We start from the raw sequence: 9703 nt of genomic DNA, 5'->3' as shown, positions 1-9703 counted from the left end.
GTATCTCTTTAGTTTGTTAGATAATATAAAAGGAATGAATGGAATTTTCTCCATGGACATATCCCAGATTGGGTGAGCCACATATATCTATGTCCCTCTTGTTCTATGCTTCTCTATTTTTTTGTTTCCACAATATTTTATGCATTCCATTACTCTGTTATTTAATTTCTAACTACTATCATAGTCGATTGTCTATTGGGTTGATAAACACACATGAAAGAAGGGATCATAGTTCCAGTGAGAGTGATGGCATAATATGGTAGGTTTATGGTTAAGAAAGTCAATGGAAAAAACCACTAGTTGTGGATGATGAAAATGGGCACTCTCTGTTCATAAAGATATTTACCTACGATTGATGAGAAAAACAAAGAATCCAGAAAGTATGACAGACAAATAATTGGATATTCTTGATATAAAGGCACTAGGAACAATACGATTATCCCTAGAAAAGCTAGTAGCCTTCAAATATTCAAAGGAAATGAGACCAGTGGGTCTAATGAAGGAATTATCCAAACTATATGAAAAACTATCATCCTCAAACAAGTTATTTCTTATGAAGCACTTGGTTAGTATCAAGATATAAGAAGGTGGATTTATTAATGATCATTTAAATGAATTTAACATGGTTTCCAGTTAGTTAATTTATATAAGGTTAAATTTTGATGATGAAATTAGGGCTCTATTGTTTCTATCATAATTTCCAGAAAGTTGGAACGGCTTAATCATAGCTATCAGTAATTTTGTCTCTGGAACTAGTACTTTAAAGTTTGATAATGTTGTTGGTGTTATCCTTAGTGAGAAAAAGTGATGGAAAAGTTCATGTGAGACAATAGGTAATTCTTTGACTGTAAAGACTAGGGGAAGAAAAATAGAGAGGAAAAATCAAAGGACATCATAGTAACTGAAGGAATGAAAAGTCCAAATCTAGATCAAGGAAATGTGGGAAGAGAGGACACCTGGTGAAAGACTGTAAGTCTCGATAGGGAAAAGGAGATGGAAAACAAGAGAAAAATCAGGAAGCGAATTTAGTAGGTTATGTGTTGCAAGATGCTTTTATTATTTCAGTAGAAAATATTACTGATGCATTTTTGGTAGATATAGGGGCTACATTCCAAGCCACACCGGAGGGGAAACATTTTCATGACTATATTAAAGATATTTTGGACAAGTTCATTTGGGTGATGATAAACCATATAAGATTATTGGAATGGGTAAGGTACTTATAAATCAATAGAATGAAAAGGAATGGTTATTAAAGTAGGTAAGGCATGTTCCAAATATAAATAAAAATATAATTTCAATAGGGCAGTTGGGAGGTGAAGGTTGTGTAAGTACATTGACAGACAAATCATAGAAGGTCACTAAAGGAGCCCTGGTAATAGTAAAAGGAGATAAGATAGGTACATTATATTTATGCATTCGTATTTTTGGTTCTTCTAATTCTTTAATAACCACATGCGAATATAAAAAATTATGGCATCATAGTCTTGGGAACATGAGTGATAACGGAATGTTGATTCTTCACTCAAGAAATTTGTTGGAAGGTTTAAAGCATGCTGATTTGGATTCATATGAGAATTGTGTTTATGGAAAACATAAGAGAGTCATATTTCTTAAAGTCGGGAAAGAATAGGGGAGTGAAAAATTATAGGTTTTTCAAACAGATGTATGGATACTGACTCATGTATCATCTCTTTGTGGCTCTCGTTATTATGTTACTTTTATCAATTATGCAACTAGGAAAAATTGGATTTATTCTATTTGCAATGAATTTGATGTCTTTGATACATTTAAGAAAGGAAAAGCATTGGTTGAGAATCAGATCGAAAAGAAGTTGAAGTGTCTCAAATCAAATAATGGATGTGAATATTGCAACAAGGAGTTTTATAATTATTGTGCAAACCATGGAATTCATGACTTCAAGAAACACCACAAGGAAATGGTGTCTGAAAAGGGATGAATAGAATAATCATGGAGTGTGCAAGGTGTATGAGATTGCATGCAAGATTTCCGTTAAAATTTTTGGCTAGATATTGTTGTTTACCTAATAAATAGATGGCCTTCAAGTTCCTTGGTTTGTGGTATTCTGGAGGACGCATGGATTGGTAATAAGGTAAACTACACATTTCTAAGTAACTTTTGTTGTAAAGAATTTACCACATCAATAAAGAAAATAGAATAAAACTTGAGGAAAAATCAAATAAGTATACCTTTATTGGATATGGCGTTAATGATTTTTGTTATCACTTATATGATTATGAAATCCATAAAATCATCAGGAGTATAGATGTGGTATTCAATGAAATGGTCTTGTACAAATATCAATTGTAGAGAAGGAAACAGGAAAGGAAAATGAAAAATACATAGTGCTTGATGATACCATAGAAAAATTAAATTCAAAGTTGCCAATAAATCATAATGATCAACAACAACAACAACAATAGAAAAAATATAAGCAATCACCTCAAACTCATGCTATCATTGTTATAAGATCCACCAAATTAAGTAGACCCTTTGAATGATAATATCCTTCATTATATTATTTATTTTTTTTACTAATTCTAGTGAACCAAAAATATATGAAGAAGCAATGCAAGTAGAAACTAGAGAGAAGTGTGAGTAAGCCATGAGAAAAGAGATGGACTCCTTGGTACATAATCAGACTTGGGACTTAGTCAGGTTTCTTGCAGGAAAAATAACATTGTAGAATAAATGGTTTTATAGGTTGAAAGAAGAAGACGGAGATGAAATGAGGTACAAGGTTAGACTTGTTGTGAAGGGGTTTGCACAAAACAAGGGTATAGAATGTGATGAAATTTTTTCTCCTATTGTTAAAGTGACTTCAATCAGAACTAGTTTAAGTCTAGTGGCAGCAAAATATTTTCATCTTGAACAGTTAGATGTAAAGACAACATTTCTCCATGGTTAGCTAGAGGAAGAGATCCATATGAAACATCCACAAGGGTATGAGGTCAAAGGGAAGGAGAAATTAGTTTGCACATTGAAGAAGATATTGTATGGCTTAAAATAGGCTCCAAGGTAGTGGTATCTAAAATTTGAGAGGTTTATGTCTGAACAAGGTTATACTAGATTTCATTCTGAACACTATGTTTATCTTAAGAAACAAAACGATGGTAGCTATATTATATTGCTATTGTAATATATATGACATGAATATTACAAGGTCTAACATGTAGGAAATAAATGTGCTCAAAGGTAAATTGACTAATTCATTTGCAATGAATGTTTTGGTGCTACAAAGCAAATCCTTGGTATGAGAATAAGTAGAGAAAGGAAAAATTATAAATTAATATTGTCTCAGGGTGAGTACATAGAAAAGGTGTTGGAAAGATTTAATATGCAAAATACAAAACCCATTAGTACACCATTGGCTAGCCATTTCAAACTAAGGAGATATGTCCCAAGACTTTGAAAGAGATAGACTATATGTCTAAACTTCCATACTCATCAATGGTTGCATGTACCTACCTTATCCTATGGTTCTCCTCTTTTTATCTCTATCACCTACCATATATGAATCAACATATCCCTATAGAATAGTGTTTGAACCTCCAAATCATAATGCTTGATTAGTGGTACCTCTTGATACCTGAGAATACACTACCAATATTTTTACTACTTTACCTATGGAGTTGAATTCTTTGAAGGTTGCCTTGCTCATGGTTAATTTCATACCAAGTTACTCTACTAGACTTTCCCTTAGGATATTGCATGACACACCTATGTCAACAAGCATAAATACTACCTTCTTATTGATTTCCATGTTAATAAAGCATTTCTTAACCTTCGATTTTCTTGTTCCTTACCTAAGGAACCCATGCCATTAGCAGAGTCTTAATGTGAAAAAGAACCAAAAAAACCTCACATAAGTCTCCATATTCGCTACAGTGTTGAACTGCACGAATTCCACTTGCATGTTGAGTTGTAGCTCGAATACTACTTGTACTAACTTTAGGGCCTCCTATAGTTATATGACACCTTTGTGGGTGCAATGTGATACCTTGAGCTTATGGCACTAACTTATTTCGCAACTACCTAGTGTGGCATATTGTTTATCCACCTAGACTATGCCACAAAGTACTTTACCCATGTCAATCACTACATTATATTAAGTGTAGAATTTGATTCATATAGAGAAATAATAATATTGTCACTTACACTTCCATTAATATTCTTCCATTAACAAAATATTATAAGCATATGCAAGACATTAATTTAGCACTAACATCATCATATACATGTGCAAGAAATGATGGAAACAACCCTTTGACCTTCTGCTTCATTAATAAGTATCAAATACAATAGATATTCAAACAAAAGGCCCAGTTTGAAGGAATACATAGCTAATAACCCACAAGATAGTTATAAGAAGAACTTAGGCATAAATCACATATAGAAAGACCTTTGTCAACGTGTTTTGAACCAACCAGTGTGGTTCATCGTTAGGACAAGTTGAAGAAACAAATCCAGCTTTGCATGTTAAATAGTCTGAGTAGAGCCTCCAACGGCTATCTTGTCCAACAGCGAATTTTGACTTAGGGACCAGAGTCAAAAAGTCATTTTGATAATTTAAATGAAGTTAGTTATGATCGGTGACCATACCTTAAAATATAAATAAATATATAAATAAAATAATTTTAATTGGTGTTTAAGTTAATAGTTAGTTAAAAAGGTATCATTTAATAATTAAAAATTGGGATTTAGTTGTATGGAAGACCTTACTTATTTTATATAAATATATCTAAGGTAATTTTAAGATAATAGTTAGTTAGAATAACTATATATTAGAACGAGAAATTAATTATAAGTTAAAATTAAATAAATAAATAACTAAAAATTATATATAAATAAATAAATAAGAATACCTTTCAAAATATATATATATATATATATATATATATATAGATATATATATCTATATAAATATATTAGCTAAGATTATATTTATTAATATCTATCAGGAAAAAAATAAATAGAAAGAGCGACCTAAAATAAAAAGAAGGAGAAGGATCGGAAAAAGACCATTAAAAAACCACAGAGCAAGAAGGATAAACCCTAGGAGGAAGGAAGGCTCCAGGGGGAACAACGAAAGCTAGAAAAGGATAAAAGGGGGGGGGGGGGAGGAAAAGAAAGACTAGGATGAAAGGGCATGGATCCAACAGCTACTGATCTTCCAGCCATCATCTCTATTGAGATTGTTAGGCCTTCTTTCAATCTCAATAGCTTCCCTGAATTTACGATGATGGAACTGAGCAACTTTGGCAACAACCTTGGCCTCCTCTATACAAACCTGATGCTTGGTCTTTTCCACATGTTCTGCTAATGCTGAAGACTTGGTTCTCCCACATCTTAGGTCAGTTGCATGTTCGCTGATCCTCTGATGGATGGAGCACCCTGTTTCCCCAATATAGGGGGTCCCATAAGAACAAGGGATCAAGTAGACACCCTTCATGTCCTTAGGGTTAACGGGATCTTTCACCGATCGGAGGGAATTACGAATGGTGTTGAGGGGCCTAAAGGTTGAGGGAATATCATACCCCATAAGGATTCGAGCAATCATGTCTGTGGTTCCTTGGACATAGGGAATATGGACACCTAGTCGGCGCTCCTTTGGTTCTTTTTTAATTAACGCATTTTTAGAGGCTTTAAGGAAAGCCTTCTGACCTAAGCGCCTACTATAGCCATTCTCCACAAAGAAATCAAGGAGATGGGATCTTTCCTTATCAAAGTTCTTATTATCTGAAATCCTAAGGGCACGAGTAGCGAGGGTGTTAAGAACACCCTTCTTCTGAGCAGGGAAATGATGGGAATCAGCATGAAGATACTGCTCAGTATGTGTTTTCATCCAGAACACAGAGTGTGAGAGAGAGCCGTCCTTATTCTTAGATATAGGAATATCCAGGAAAGGGAGGCAACCATTGACCTCTTTTTCCATGGTGAACTTAATGGCAGAGGACTGACCGTTGAGGTGATTGAAGAAGAGATCCAACTCCTCTTAGCCATGGGACCAGATGACATTAGTGTCATCTACTGTTTTACTCTGGTGCCTAAGTCAAAATTAGTCATTGGGCAAGATAGCCGTTGGAGGCTCTACTCAGACTATTTAACATGCAAAGTTGGATCTGTTTCTTCAACTTGTCTTGACAATGAACTACACTGGTTGGTTCGATACACATCGAAAAAGGTCTTTCTATATGTGATTTACGCTGAAGTTCTTATTATAACTATTGTGGATCACAGAAGCCTCAATTCAACAACCCACAAGATGTTAAAAATTAATTAACAGAGAAATGAAAAACATAAAATAATGTGGAAACAAAAAACAAAAATGCGTAAAACAAGAGAGACATAGATATACATGATTCACGCTATTGGGCTACGTCCATGGAGAAACAACCATTCCCTCCTTTTATATTATCGAGAAAAATGAAGAGATACAACCTACAACAGATTCGCTGTAATTTCCTCTCTGCTCTCACACAATATCCTCTCTCTTTCTTTCTCGAAATAATAATACACAACCATAATAAAATTACATCATATAAAATGAGGCTTTCCTTCTAGGGAAAAAACCCTAAATTAACATAACTTCTACTCTCATATTATTTTCCTAATGAACGACCAAGATTGGATTTGAAATTACAATATTTTACAAGGAAATTTTTCATCTATTTTTAGCTTTAGGGGCACTTCCCCCAAACCCCTGCCAAGGGGGGCTAATAAAATGATCGTTGCCCCCATGGACCTCTTTGACGATGATCATATGGATAGAATATCTGGCCAATTAGGAACATGTATCCAATGTGGATGAAACAAAAATCTATGAGCAATCAAGAAGATAATCATGCTCTACACCCAACAGTCTTCCACTTGGACCTGATTATATAAACTTCATTGTTTCTTCACTTGTTGCGAAATGACTCCACTTGGACCTCTCTGTTTCCCATCTTCACCATCATACTTGAGCACCAACTGAAACTTAGTAGAATCTCAGTTTCTCCCCGGATACAACTTTTTTTAACATATCTGTAGGATTCTAGCTAGTGTGTAACTTTTCCAGATTCAATTTCCCATCTTCCAACACTGAATGTTTGAAATGGTACTTGACATATATATGTTTAATCTTGGAATGAAATTTTGATTTATTTTCAAGATCAATGGCACTTAGGATGTCAGTGTATAACCTATCCATATCCTTCTTCTTTCCCAATTCATCCATAAACCTTCGTAACCAAATCACTTCTTTACTAGCCTTTATAGTAGCAACATAGTCTTCTTTCATTGTTGAAAGTGCAACAATGTTTTGTAATTTTGGAACCTAACTAACCGTTGTTCCACCTACAATAAACACATAACCTATGGTGATTCTCTTATTATCTATATCACCCGCGATATCGACATCAACATATCCCTATAGAATAATTTTTGAACCACCAAAACATAATGCTTGATTTGTGGTACCTCTCAAATACCTAAGAATACACTTCATTTCCATCCAATGCTCTTTTTCTAGATTGTTTATATACCTAGTTATAACTCCCACTGCATGTGAAATATTAGTCCTTGTGTAGATCATTGCATATACTAAGCTTCCAATTGTTGATGCATATGGGACTTTACACATATAATCCATCTCTTTTTGGGTTTTGGGACACATATTCTTAATTTGTTTGAAATGGCTAGTGAAAGTTGTACTAATTTATTTTTCATTCTAAATACTAAATCTTTCCACCACCTTTTCTATGTACTCACTCTGAGATAATGTTAAGTTGCAATTTTTACTATCTCTAGTTATTCTCATACCAAGGATTTGTTTTGTGGCACAAAAATCCTTCATTGCAAATTAATTTACCAATTTTTGTTTCAGTACATTTATTTTCTACATGTTACACCATGAAACAAGCATGTCATCTACATACAATAGTAATATAATATAACTTCCATCATTTTTCCTTTTAAGATAAACACAATGGTTAGAGTGACATGTAGTATAACCTTGTATAAACATAAACCTATCAAGTTTTATATACCATTGCCTTGGATCATGTTTTAACCCGTACAATCTCTTCTTCAATTTACACACTAATGTATTCTTCCATTTGACCTCATAACCTTGTGGTTGTTTCCTATATATTTCTTCCTCCAAATACCCATGGAGAAAGGTTTCCTTTAAAGCTAATTTTCAAGATGCAAATCTTCAATTGTCACTAGACTTGAAATAGTTCTAACTGAAGTCATTCTAACAATAGGAGAAAACATTTCATCAAAGTTTATACCTTTATTTTGTGCAAACCCCTTCACCACAAGTTTAGCCTTATATCTATGTATACCTCCATCTTCTCCCTTCAACCTGTAAACCCACTTATTTTGCAATGTCATTTTGCTTGTAGGAAACTTAACTAAGTCCCAAGTCTAGTTATGTATCAAAGATTCCATCTATTCTTCCATGGCTTGCCCCCACTTCTTCCTGGTTTCTACCTCCATTTTTTCTTTGTATCTTTCTGGTTCACCAGAATCAATCAACAATACATAATATAATTAAGGACAATATTGTTCAAGGAGTCTACTTATCTTAGTAGATATTCTAACACCACTTTCAGGTGTTTGAGGTGCCTATTATTGTTGTGGTTGTTGATAATTATGATTTTTAGGCACCTTTACCTTTTCTATGATCTCATTAAGCACCGTGTATTCTTTGTTTTCCTTTTACTGTTTCTTTCCTTACATCTTTTCCTTATACAAGACCTTTTCATTAAATATGAAATCTCTGCTCCTAATGATTATGAGATTTTCATAATCATATAAGCAATAACCAAAATAATTAACAACATATGCAATAATAGTACATTTATTTGATTTTTCCTCAAGCTTTGTTTTATTTTCTTTATTAATGTGGATGAAGGATTCACAATCGAAAGTATTTAAAAATGAGTAGTTTACCTTTTTACCTATCCATGGCTCCTCAGGAATACCACCATACAAAGAACTTGAATGCCCTCTGTTTATTATATAAACATCAGTATCTACAACATCTACCCAAAATTATAATGGAAATCATGCATGCAACCTCATGCACCTTGCATGCTCCATGATTGTCCTGTTCATCCTTTCTAGCACACCATTTTCCTATGGCATTCTTGGAACTATCTCCTCTCTACGAATTCCATGCTTTGAATAATATTTATCAAACTCTTTGTTGCAATATTCACCTCCATTGTCTGTTTTGGGAAAATTCAACTTCTTTCCTATCTCATTATCAACCAAAGCTTTCCATTTATTGAAAGTATCAAATACATCAAATTTATTCTAAATACAAATAAATCCAAGTTTTCCTAGATGCATCATCAATAAAAGTAACATAATACTATGACCACTGAGAGATGATACCTTAGGAGGTACCCATAAATATATATGCACAAGCTATAATATTTCACTCTTATTTTCCTTCCAAAATTTGAGAATTTTGACTCTCTTCTATTTTCAATAAATACAATTTTCACAAAAATTCAAATCAACATGCTTCAAACTTAGAAACAAATTCCTTGAGTGAGGAATATACATCCCCTTCTCACTCATGTGGCCGATCCTATGATGCCAGAGTGCCATATCTGCTCTTGTGGAGGTTAAAGCGTTAACAAAAATTATAAATACCATTGCATAAATACAATGTACAAACATTTTC

This window comes from Pinus tabuliformis, chromosome 4_2 (assembly GCF_031772625.1).
Source record: "Pinus tabuliformis cultivar Carrire ecotype Pingquan chromosome 4_2, CPIR1, whole genome shotgun sequence".
NCBI lineage: Eukaryota > Viridiplantae > Streptophyta > Pinopsida > Pinales > Pinaceae > Pinus > Pinus tabuliformis.
The sequence above is the reverse complement of the archived record's forward strand: the minus strand, read 5'-3'. Positions refer to the sequence as shown.